Source organism: Haliotis rubra, unplaced genomic scaffold, assembly GCF_003918875.1.
Source record: "Haliotis rubra isolate DU_JTF1 unplaced genomic scaffold, ASM391887v1 Scf1345, whole genome shotgun sequence".
Classification (NCBI taxonomy): Eukaryota; Metazoa; Mollusca; class Gastropoda; order Lepetellida; family Haliotidae; genus Haliotis; species Haliotis rubra.
The window spans coordinates 20528-33641 of record NW_025765276.1 but is presented as its reverse complement, the minus strand read 5'-3'; the positions used below and the strand labels follow the sequence as shown (position 1 = coordinate 33641).

Genomic DNA, 13114 nt, shown 5'->3' with positions numbered 1-13114 from the left:
TATAACCAATTGTTGGCTTCAATTCATGGAGTTTGTTTCTTCCTACTTGAGTGTCCCACCTTTTTGCATCAGGTCCCGAGTATAGCTTTTGATAGTGGGTTTGAAGTCACTGTCACGGGATTAGCAGTGGAGATAAGGGCTTTTCAAGAGCTGCTTTTGCTGCAGCATCGGCCTTTGTGTTACCTGCTATGCCCGGCGTGACCCGCAACCAGCAGAGGACGATGTCATATTGGCCAGTAGAAAGGTCGTTGTACAGTTCTAATATGTCCAGGATGATTGGGTGACTTGAAGTCACGTTTAGAAGTGCTTGAAGGCAGGATAATGAATCTGTAAATACGATGAAGTTTTTGGACTGATTTTTGCTGTTGAATGTAGGTCAAAGCTGAGAAGATAGCTTTGGCTTCAGCGTGAAAAATGGAACTGTTGTCGGGGATCCTAGAGGAGACAGTCTTGGCTCCGATGACTGTAGCGCTGGCAACTTGGCCATCGTCCTTGGATCCGTCTGTGAAAATGGATCTGTGAGTGTTATACTTCGTACGTAACTGGTTGTATTCCTGTTGGAACACCAAGGGATTTGTTTCAGACTTTTTGAGTTTGGTGAGGGTAAGTTCGACCTGTGGTTTCACCATTTGCCATGGTGGTGAGGACAGAAGTCGGTATGGTGCAATGATGTCGAGATCAATTTTAGCTGCAGATATGTGTGGTTTGATCCTGATTCCAAGTGGTGGAACCAGGCTTGGCAGTTTAGGAAATAAGTTTTCATAGAGCGGGTTGAAAACACAATTGTATGCTGGATTGGGCTCATTTGAACGTAATTTAGTGATATACTGCAGTGAGAGTTTAATGCGGCGTTGTTCAAGGGAAGGTTCATTGGCCTCTGCATATAGACTGTCTCCACCGGAGAGGTCCTAAAAGCTCCCAGGCAGAGCCTCAGTCCTTGGTGGTGGATAGAGTCTAATTTTTCTAAATTGCTTTTGCAGGCTCCACCGTAGACAATGGAGCCATAATCTAGTTTACTGCGAACTAATGATCTGTACAAGTGAAGTAGGGTGGTCTGATCCCTCCCACTCTGTATTTGAAACTACTTTTAGCAAGTCTAGAGCCTTCAAGCACTTGGTTTTCAAATATTTTATGTGTGGTAAGAATGTCAGGTGGCGGTCGAATATGAGTCCAAGGAATTTGGCCTCTTCTACTACCTTGATGGGGAGTACCATCTAAAGTTAGGTCTGGATCCTTGTGTGGTTTGTATTTACGACAAAAATGAATACAATTTGTTTTGGATTTTGAAAACTTAAAACCATTTTCATTGGCCCATTTTTGGATTTTGTTAAGGCAGAGTTGTAGCTGCCTTTCTATTGCGTGCATGTTCTTACCACGACATGAAATATTGAAGTCATCCACGAAAAGGGACCCATCAACGCAACTGTTCAGAACGTTAGTGAGGCTGTTAATTTTGATGCTAAAAAGTGTGACAGACAGGATGCTGCCTTGGGGGACGCCCTGATCTTGGTGGAAATAGTCGGACAGTGTGGAACCCACCCGAACTTGAAAATGTCTGTTATTTAAAAACCGAGATATGAATTGAGGTAATCTACCCCTCAATCCAAACTCGTGTAAATCTTTTAGGATACCATGTTTCCATGTTGTATTATATGCTTTTCTAAGTCGAAAAGATAGATACTGCATGTTGTTTGTTGACAATGGAGTTTTTGATGAATGATTCTAGACGCACCAGATGGTCAATGGTACTTCGGTTTTTTCGGAAACCACATTGGAGGTCACTGAGGAGGTTATTGGTCTCCAGGTACCAGATTAATCGATTGTTGACCATGCGCTCCATGGTTTTGCAAACGCAGCTAGTTAGTGATATAGGACGGTAGTTTGAGGGATCAGTATGATCGCGGCCAGGTTTTGGTATAGGGATGATAATGGCATTGTGCCACGAAGGGGGAAAGTGTCCGGATGTCCAGATGTCATCAAATATATTTAGGAGTGTTTCCAAGCCTGAGTCAGGGAGGTGTTTCAGAAGCTGATAATGGATTTCATCAGCTCCTGCCGCAGTGTCGTGAGCCTGTCCTAGGGCAGTACTTAATTCATGGAGGAGAACATTTCGTTGTAATCCTCCCATTATCAGAGTTAAAATTGACTGGTTTCTTTTCTTGTTGGGTTTGATATTTCTGGAACCGAGGGTTATAATTTGATGAGGAGGAGTGGTTTGCCAAAGTTTCACCGAGTTTGTTTGCAATCTCAGATTTATTTGTTAGAAGGGAGTCACCATCTTTCAGGTGGTGAACTCCTGATTTTGACCCTTTGCCCTTGATCTTTGAATCATGTTCCACACCTTGGACATGGGTGTGCGGGAGTTGATTTTGGACACATATTTCCTCCATGAGCGGCGTTTAGTTTGTTTGAAGGTACGTTTTGCCCTGGCATTTGTCATTTTAACAGCATTCAGGTTGTGCACTGTAGGATGTTGTCGGAAATATTTTTCCGCCTTCTTCCTATTTTTCCTAGCTTGTTTGCAGTTTGTATCAAACCATGGTTTGCGTATGTGCGGGTTTGCAGAGGACTTAGGAATACTTTTGTCTCCGATGGCATTTAGGACGTCTGAAAATAGTTCCATGGGGTCAGAACATTCCTGAAGTTGTCCGGCTTAAGTTTTTCTGAACATAGGGTTTGGAATAAAGGCCAATTGGCCTTAGTAAAATTCCATCTTGTTGATGGTGGTTCATCCGTGGGGTTGATAGGAGTAAGAATTGTTGGGAAGTGGTCGCTTCCACAAAAGGTCGTCATGGACCGACCATTCGAACTCATTTAAAAGATTAGAATCTGTAAGTGATAGATCGAGAGCAGAGTATGTTCCGGTGGCAGGGTGGAGGTAGGTGTTTGATCCATCGTTGAAGATGCAGACATCATTATTTGAGAGAAACTCTTCAAGTATCTTTCCCTTACTATTTGTATCAGTACTCCCCATAGGGGTTATGGTTGTTGAAGTCGCCCATGATTATGCAGGGCTTCGGGGAGTTGATCATATAAGTTCTGAAGATCTGATAGGCGAACAGTTGAGGTGGGAGGGAGATAGAGGGAACATAGTGTAAACCCTATGTTCAGAGTCATGCGGACAGCAACAGTTTGTAGGTTGGTTTTAAGTGGGACAGGGCTATGAAGGATGCCCTGCCTCACCAGGATAGAAGTGACTCCTGTAGCCTTTACACCGGGGAGAAAAGGAATGGTAGGAACTGTACCCGGCCGGATGTCAAATTTATCGGTCCTTTTTAGGTAGGTTTCTTGGAGACAAAACGCAGATGGTTTGAAGTCTTGAATCAATAACTGTAATTCATTATAATTATTCTTAAGTCCTCTGCAATTCCATTGGATCATGTTTTGTGGATTCATGGTGCTTCCACTGGTGACATGTCACGTGGCGTGAGGAAGCGTTTGATGAACTCTTATTGGTGTCAGGTGGAGTTGGAGTTACCTCCATATCCAGAGAGGCCAAAGGAGTTATGGACCTCGATGGGACCTCTGAAGGAGAGGTGGCCTTTGGTTTTGTGTTTGGTAGTTCAAGTTGTTTTAGTCTCTCTAGCCTCTTTCTTTCCCTTTTTCTGCGCGTAGATTCTGTTTCTGGTTTTGGCATTTGTTCTGGTGTTTGTGATTCAGAAGTTTTGACTTTTGGCGTTGGAGATGGAGTGGCTGAGATAGGCTGAGTTGTGTTGAGTTCAGTTGGCTGAGAGACGTGACCCATGTCAGGTCGGTCTGACATGAGATGGTTGCAGTAGTGATAGTAGGACGGGAGACAGCGGCAGAGTAGGTGATGGTTGAAGGGGCTGCAGTTAGACTTGCAACCCTCTTCTTTGCTTCGTGAAAGGAGATATTTTCTTTGTGTTTAATCTTCAGTATCTCGGATTCGCGTTTCCATACTGGGCAGAACTTGGAAGAGGCCATATGGTTACCACCGCAGTTTGTGCACTTCACTTCCTTAGTACAGTCGTTGCCCTCATGCTTGTCACCACAGCGGTAACAGACAGCAGAGGAACGACAGGACTTGGATCCATGTCCAAACTTTTGGCAGTTGTAGCACCGGAGTGGATTGGGGACATACACCTCCACACCAATGCTACAATAACCAGCTCTAATCGAGTCAGGAATGTTTGCTCGTGCGAACGTGAAGAGATAGGTGTTCGTTCGTTGAACAGCACCATCCTTTTTGAAGGTAAATCGTTTGACGGCTGTGACGGATTGCTGAGAGAGTTCCTTGACAATTTGTTCTTCAGTCATGTCAGACAGGCATCGAGCTCTGTCCCGTACAATGCCTCTACACGAATTAAGGGTTTTGTGTGCTGAGACAGCGACCTTGATATTTACAAATTCTTGTATTTTGAGAAGATTTAAAGATTGTTGTTTCGGGTACATTCTATCAGGAGAGAGCCAGTTCGAGCTTTGTGACATTGGCAACCTCTCCGCAGATACCAGCGATACCTTTGGAGATTGCAAAAGGGTTCAATTGCAAAGGTTGCTTGTCACAAGCCTCAATAATCAGGAAGCGTGGCCAGTAGTCAGGTCGAGTACTCTCGTCAGACGAGGAATTGTCGGTATCCATGTGTCGTCGTTTTGAACCGGGGTATTGGGAAGCCATGTCGTGGGTAATGTGGTTCAGCATCCCTCTCCCCACCCACCGTGGAGTGTCAACAAGGACGATCTTATATTGCAGCGGATCTCCAAGCTGCAAAGACCAGGGATAAAGGGATGTTATACTCCAGCGAATTTGACATGAAATGCTGTAGCTGCCTACCAGATTAAAGGTCAGGATGGTTCTGTCCATGACAATCAATTGGAGACGTACAGAAATCGGAGGTCAGCATCACCAGATTGGCCCATGAGCCACCGCCTTCTGTGCATGGGTCTGCGAGGCTAATTTGTTCCGTAGGATATTTGTTAGCATTTTGAACATGGCCAAAAGTGTTATGTAATACTACGTTTTGTATAGACATTCCATGCACAGGGCAAGGCGTGACCAGCCGATTGGTAGAATCGGGCCTATTCTACCACCCGTCTAGGCAAAGTTAGGGTCGAAGTGGTGTGTTGGATTAGTGAACACTATTGCCGGTTCCGTCATCCTCAACCACCAGACTCCCTTCCTCTGCCGACACAGGGATGCAACCCAAGGCAAACGGGTTGCCCAATTTGATCGCCTCTTACGACCAGCAATGGGGTGCTGTGGACCTATTCGACCCCGGGTCCACACAGGGGCGAAGAGCCATTGGCGTTACCCAGCACCCACCACGAGGAGGTTGCTCTTCAAGGGGTGCCAGACCAAAGCGTGGCTTGAAAAACAAGCCCTGTGGCAGATCTATTTGCTGCCACCGAGCTACGTGCCTAGAAGGAAGTTCGGTATTAACATACCCAATAGCGTTCACCAGGCAGACCTCCTATTCCTACCCCACGACAAGAGGTACAAGTATGCCTTAACCGTAGTGGATGTGGCCAGTCGCTACAAGGAAGCCGAACCCTTGACCACGAAAGATTCGGTCCAGGTAGCCCGCGGATTCGAACGCATATACAAACGCAGTCTGCTGACGTGGCCAACAGAGCTGCAAGTTGACCCCGGGCGGGAGTTCATGGGTGTCGTGTCACACCTGTTAGACAAACACGATACAAAGGTCAGGCGTGGCATGGCCGGAGCCCATCGCAGCCAAGCCATAGTTGAGAGATTTAATAGGACTTTGGCTGAGCGCTTATTCGGACATCAGTATGCGAGGGAGATGGTCAACCCGGGAAAACGATCGACTGAATGGGCCGTGAGGTTACCTAAGGTGGTGTCGGCAATCAACCATGAAGTCACCCGTCTCACCCGCAAGAAACCGGCAGACGCTATCAAACTAAAATCAATAGTTGCAGAGTCGGCTGCTCCATTGTGTGGGAAGGAGAAACAGATACCAGATAGGGCCCTAGTGAGGTATCTATACCAGCCGGGGGAACATGAGGGTGATAGCCGTAAGCGAGCCACCGATCCTATATGGTCAGTCAAAACTTAGATAACATAGATAAAGTGGACATGAAAGCAGACGAGCCTAACTTGTACTACTTGAGGGATGGGCCAGGCAGAGGGTTTGTAAGAGAAGAATTATTGATCGTACCGTACGGCACAGTGTTACCTCCTGTCAACACGGCATAGCGATGATGCAATGATGCAATACCCGTTAAACTGACCTACTTCAGCTAAGTCCGCAGTAGCTCAGTCGGTTGAGTGGTGCGACCCCATTATGTATAGTCTGCGCAAGCTGTACATGTGGGTTCGTATCCCGCCGTCACAACTTTGTGCGATGTGAGGTTCTCTCACGGTGAGAGACACAATTCCCCTTGGGAGGAAGCGCATTACATTTCTATTTCTCCCTTGGGGAATTGTGGCTGCCGGGGACATTTTACTACTTTTAAGCAGTAGGGGTAATGGTAGCAAGAGCTAAGGGTCCGACCAAAGCCTTATTTGGGAAATAAGGCTTTGCAGAGGCTGTTGTTGGACCTGGTCCCGGACAATCATTCCCTCTACTACTCATTTAGTTTAATTGGAAATTTTTGGAAATCACCATTTTTTTCTTGTGAACATTATCATAATTTGCCTGTAATTGCTGATTTGAAACTGGCGGAAGTGTCACAGTGGCAGTCAACAAAGCCTGATGCCAATTTGGAATTAACCAAATTTGAGAGGGTTGATACAAACCACTTGTTTTATCAACAAGTCTCATTAGAACTCAAACAGTTATGTACCAATCATACACGTTTATACCCATCTGGATCAAAGAATGGAGACAAGTGAGTGAGTGACTTGCAATTTAAGTGAGTGAGTTAAAAGTTAAAAATTTGGGAATATTTTAGCCATATCGTGACTAGTGAGTAAGTGAGTGAGTTAAACTTTACCGTCACATCGGCAATATTGCAACCATATCGTGACGAGGATTTGAATAATAAACACAGTCGCAATAATTTAAGTCAATTATTAAACCCTGTCAACGACGGACGGTAAAATAACTAGAGGATCACAGATATAGATATAAAATTAGTATGAAAAACTACAAAAACTTTTACTATAGAAGACAATACGATATAAAAAACAGGCTATATATTGCCAACAACCGAAGGTAGATCACCATTCTAGGGACCATCCCTTCAGCCGTCAGCAATTCAGTCAAATTCAAATGACACAGATTCTACGATTAAAAACGTGGAAAGTTTAAATTTACTTTGCATGTTTTGGGACTTACGTATCCTCTCAGGAGGACAAACATTTTACAATACTACGAGCCGAGGATACGGCTACTAACAATCTCAGTTGCTAATTCATACTAAACCAATTATTAAATACATCTATCTACAAAACATATCATTCAAAATGAATTACTAGTAATTAAATCAATTTCTTTCAAAAACTCAAAGATTAAATGAAAATTAATATTTGTAAAGGATACATTGAAATATTTATACCTTATGATGGAATATTCAACACAGTCAAGCAGCAAATGCTGGACTGTGGTTCTCTCATCACAAGGGATACAAAACGGAGGATCTTCACCTTTCAATGGGTATTTATGAGTATATCGTGTGTGGCCAATACGACATCGTCGTATGATGACCTCTTCAAATCTGGACTGACAACCCAAGTAGGTGTAACCAATATAGGGTTATATGTCATGTTATTGATACCTACTTGGGTGCCCCACGTCTTCTACATCAAATCACGGATGTACGTTCTAAAGCTAGTTTTGTAATCAGAGTATGGGATAAGAAGTAGTGTCACAGATTTGTTGAGTGCTGCCTTATCAGCAAAATCGGCCATTGCATTCTCAGAAATTCCAACGTGGCTGGGTAACCAACAAAAGACGATGTCGATGTCGTATTGACCAGTGGCAAGGTCATTATATGATTCAATAATTTTGTTTGAAAGTGAATGTTTGCAAGAAAGATATTTGATAGCCTGCAGGTATGACGTGAGGTGAGGGGAAATTGGGTTTAACGTCGTGCTTGAGAATATTTCGCTCATATGACGACGTGCATACGCGAGTATGTGTATATGCGGCTGCTTGTACTAGCCAAGACTGAAGCTGGTTTTACAGTGCAACCAGAAATTATTGAGAATTAAGATTGTAATTTGTTTTAAATTTTCACTCATTACTCACGTATTAAATGTGAATATTAGCAGAACATAACTCCAGATTCAAAGACAGGTGAACAGTTAGTATTTAGTATTCAGCCTGAAAATATGATATATTGTTTATATTTAAGGTGTTTATTAATATGTTTTAAGGCTGTTAATATGGCGTTAGCTTCTGCTGTGAATATAGAGCTGTTATCAGGCAATCAAGGAGATATTGTTCTGGACCCAATGACAGTGGTACAAGCCACTGCGCCACCATCCTTGCATCTCTCTGTAAATAAATATTTGTATGTATTATATTACTTTTTAATTTATTTTATTCTTGTTTATATTGTAATTCATTAGTTTCTGATTTCTTATACTTTGTGAGTGTTAGGTCACCCTGTGGCCTCACTAATTGCCAAGGAGGAGAAGAAAGAAGACGGGAAGGAGATATATTTTCCAGCTCAATGCCGGCAGCAGAAATGAATGGTTTAATTCTTAAACCATGAGGTGGAACAAGAGAAGACCTTTAGTTGGACAGATCTTCATTAAGATAATTGAAAACAGTCAAATGGAGGATTAGACGGGTTCGAATAAAATTTTGTTGTATATTGCAAGGATAATTTTATACGGCGTCAGCCTCAACATAGAGACTGTCAACAGGAGAAGTTCTAAAAGACCCAAGACAAAGTCTTAGCCTTGGTGGTGGACAGAATCAAGTAGATTTAGGTTGCTTTTGCAGGCTCCACCATATACGATGGAGCCATAATCAAGTTTAGATGGCACAAATAATCTGTATAAATTAAGGAGGGTAGTTTGTTCCCCTCCCCACTTTGAACTGGAAACAACCTTTAACAAATCTAGTGCCTTCAGGCATTTAGCTTTAAGGGATATGAGAATGTGAGAATCGAAAATTAGACCCAAGAATTTGACCTCCTTTACAACTTTGATGGGAGTGCCATTTGAAGACGGTTCTGGGTCCTTATGCGGCTTATATTTTCTAGAAAAGTGTATGCAATTAGTTTTTGACTTAGAAAATTTAAAGCCGTTGTCTAGACGCCATTTATTTATTTTGTTTAGACACAACTACAATAGTATGCATATTTTTACCTCGACAAGAAATATTAATATCATCCACAAAAAGTGATGCATCGATTGAATCATTTAAAACCTTGGATAAACTGTTGATCTTAATACCAAATAAAGTGACAGACAAAATGCTGCCTTGTGGGACACCCTGATCCTGATTGTAATGGTCAGACAGGGTTGAACCAACTAGAACTTGCAATTGCCTGTCTTTTAAAAACAGTGATATAAGAAGAGGTAAACGGCCCCTCAAACCAAAGTCATGTAAATCCTTCAAAATGCCATGCTTCCAGGTCGTATCATAAGCTTTCTCGAGATCAAAGAAAATTGATAATGCATGTTGTTTATTGACTATAGCATTTTTAACAAAGGATTCTAAACGTACCAAATGACAATGGTACTTCGATTTTTCCTGAAACCACATTGAATATTTGATATAAGGTTATTGGTTTAAAGATACCAGGTTAATCTATTATTCACCATTCTTTCCATGGTTTTACAGACACAGCTGGTGATAGATGTAGGTCTGTAATTCGATGGATCTGTATGATCTCGGCCAGGTTTTGGTATTGGGATTACACTGGCATTACCCCATGAAGGAGGAAATGCTCCAGACGTCCATATTTGGTCAAACGTGTCATCAGACATGGTTCAGGTAAGTGTTGCGTTAGCTGGCAGTGTATACTGTCAGTGTCATGAGCTTGCTCAAGAGCTGTATGTAACTCATGAATGAAAACACTTCATTATAATCTTCACCGTTATTTGATTCGAAATTAGGTTTTGTCTTTTACTGTTGTTTCTGATATCTCTGAAACTCAGGGACACAATTTGCTGATAATGCATTTTTGGCAAGAGTTTCGCCAAGTTTAGATTTGTCAGTAATTAATTATAACCATCTTTATGATGGTAAACAGCAGATTTTGAACCTTTGCCCATAATTCTTTGAACCATGTTCAATACCTTGAATTAATTTTGGAGACATAACTTCTCTAAGATTTCCGTTTGTTTTGTTTGAAGGTACGACGCATTGAGTTTTTTTAGTATATTTAAGTTATGGACAGTTGGATGATGGCGGAAATAATGCTCTGCCCTTTCCCTCGCTTTTTGGGCTTGTCTACAATCTGTATTAAACCATGGTTTTTGTACATGTGGAGTCGAAGAGGACTTTGGTATACACTCATCAGCTATTTCATTTAAAACGTCAGCAAAAACTTAAATGGGATCAGTTATATCACTGAAGCATTCAGGTCGCAGTTTCGATTTACAAATTGTTTGATATAAAGGCCAGTTAGCCTTCGAAAAGTTCCATCTTGTATACGATGGAGAATCAGATGGAGCTATTTCTGAAGGGATAGTTGGGAAGTGGTCACTTCCACAAAGGTCATTATGAACAGACCAATCAAATTCATTCAGTAGGTTAGAATCTGCAAGAGACAAATCCAGAGAAGAATAAGTGTGCAGGATGCAGATAGGTGCTTGAATCATCATAAAATATGCACAGGTCATTATTGGAAATAAAATCTCCAAGTATTTTGCCTTTAGTATTAGTGATTGTTCTGCCCCAGAGTGGGTTGTTTCTGTTTAGGTCACCCATAATAACACATGGCTTCGGGAGTTCATCATAGAGTGATTGAAGATCCGTCAGTTGAAGTGTCGATGAAGGTGGAATATACAGAGAGCATAACGTAAATGCTACACCCAGAGTAAGTCGCACTGCAACAGCATGGAGATTAGTGTTAAGTGTAACAGGGCTGTGAATAACATCCTGTCGTATAAGGAGAGTAGAACCTCCAGTGGCCCTATCATCCAGAGGTGAAAAATAATGATAGGCTTCAAACTGACGTAAGCTAAAATTATCTGTCTGTTTCAGATACGTCTCTTGCAGACAGAACGCTGATGGTATCAAATCCTGGCTTAATAGCTGTATTTCATTAAGATTTGTCCGTAGTCCTCTACAGTTCCACTGCACGATATTTTTAGATAGACCTATCATTTAGGTGGATTTATAGGGGATCTACCCCACACTTTTTCGAGGGCGACAAGCTATGTGCCCTAAGATGGACGTTTTCGGACACGTCCATGTCCTCAAGTCATCCGTATTTGTTAAATAATTAAATTTTATCATCTGTCCCTTTTGAGGCTCTGCCACTTTGTTTTTCGAAGAATCTGGCATCGGTTTGCTTTTGCTTTAGACGATTTGTTGAACGTTTCTGTTAGGTTGAGTCATTTGAGATGACTGAGAAGATGTATCACGATCATAACATGGTTCTGATTGGGTTTGGGTCGTGCCAGGAAGTAAAGTACTCTCGGAAATAGAAAACAACTGTTTTTTCACATTTATATCTACAATTTAGGTAGTTAATATGTGAAAGTGTGAAATATCTGTTGAACTAAGTTCGACCTAACTATATTCTCAGTGGTAGTCTGACCACCCGATCCCGTTAGTCGCCTCTTACAAGCATGGGTTACTGAAGGCACATTCTAACCCGGACCTTCACGGGTCATACTATATACAAGTATACATAGCAGCAGAGCAATAAGTTACGGGCGTTTTCTATAAATTACCCCTATTCATCTATGCCGGGAAAAAGTGCTCTGCTGACAACAATTTTAGCCTGATTAACCTGTCTAGAAATGCAAAACACATGACACCATAAAGTAATTAAAGGCCATACAGGAATTGTCCTCCGAAGAGGGAACGTAAGACCACATCATTCAATGAATGTTTATCATTCACAGAGTTTTAATCTTAGAATTTGTGTTATTTTAATTTATGGCGAATTCGCTCAAAAACTGCAAGTAGCTGTAGGGATGATTTTAATCCTGCTTGGGCCCATGCAGGTAGCAATAATAATGGTCACTGGCATTGTGATCTACTTTGAGTTGCTGGCAATGGGTTTATTCTGTTATTCATTTTACACTGATCTCAAACTAATTATAATGAATCTGTGATAATCTGGCTGTTATACAGTCCATCGCTAACAGCTTTTTTTTTAAAAAGTATATATATATTTAATCTTGGTACGCGAATTGCTGTCGTCATGATATTGCTGAAATATTGTCGATCTGACGTTAAATGTTTACTCATTCCCTCGCTGACACCATGCTCATTACGCATGCGCACCTCCAAGTAGAACTTCAATGATAACTTTACAAGTGTATGTTCACACCACTGTTTTCGCATCTTCAGCTTGAGTATGTATTTCCTTGAATTTTATTCTCAGACAGTAGTTTCTACCAATGGACCACTAAACTTTGGGATGTCCTTTTATCGGAAAACCCTGGTACCTTGAAACACATACAAAAAAGATGAATGATAATGGGTAACTCTAACTTAAATGTCTTACCCAAGATGTCCACTATGGTGGTAAATTGTCTGACGATGAACCACAAAGTATGGGTCTCCTCCAAGTATATTCAGAATTTTGTATTCCATCTTCTGTTGGTTGTCTACCAACATATCTCGGGTGTATGTCGCTACGTAGAGTATATTGTCTGAAAAATGTGTATGTATGTTGTAATGTAAAATTTATATGTTTTAGGTCTCTCTCTCTCTCTCTCTCTCTCTCTCTCTCTCTCTCTCTCTCTCTCTCTCTATCTCTCTATATATATATATATATATATATATATATATAGTATAGATATATATTGCTATAAGTTAGAATATTGCTGAGTGTGGTGTAAAACTAAACCGACTCACTCACTCAAATTATACTTACCTTCCTGGTCATAAAACAATCTTGTAAAGTCTAATGTGCCAATAAATCTGATCTTTTGTCCGTTGTAATTAGTAACGTAGACTCCTTTGCTGTCAGCCAAATATACAAGACTGAAAAAAAGCAATTGAAGTCATTGTAAAAGCGCTGATATTATGACACGTACTTTAAACGTGCAAGC

General features: G+C 41.5%; 1 long non-coding RNA gene across 1 annotated transcript; it reads right to left on the bottom strand.

Moving 5' to 3' along the window:
- Nucleotides 1-6368: 6368 nt before the first annotated feature.
- LOC124267895 lies at nucleotides 6369-7972 on the bottom strand. The gene is made up of 3 exons (XR_006896149.1): nucleotides 7866-7972; nucleotides 7158-7162; nucleotides 6369-6383 (listed from the first exon to the last, which is right to left on the bottom strand). It is a non-coding gene; the product is annotated as an uncharacterized LOC124267895 (long non-coding RNA).
- Nucleotides 7973-13114: the final 5142 nt, after the last annotated feature.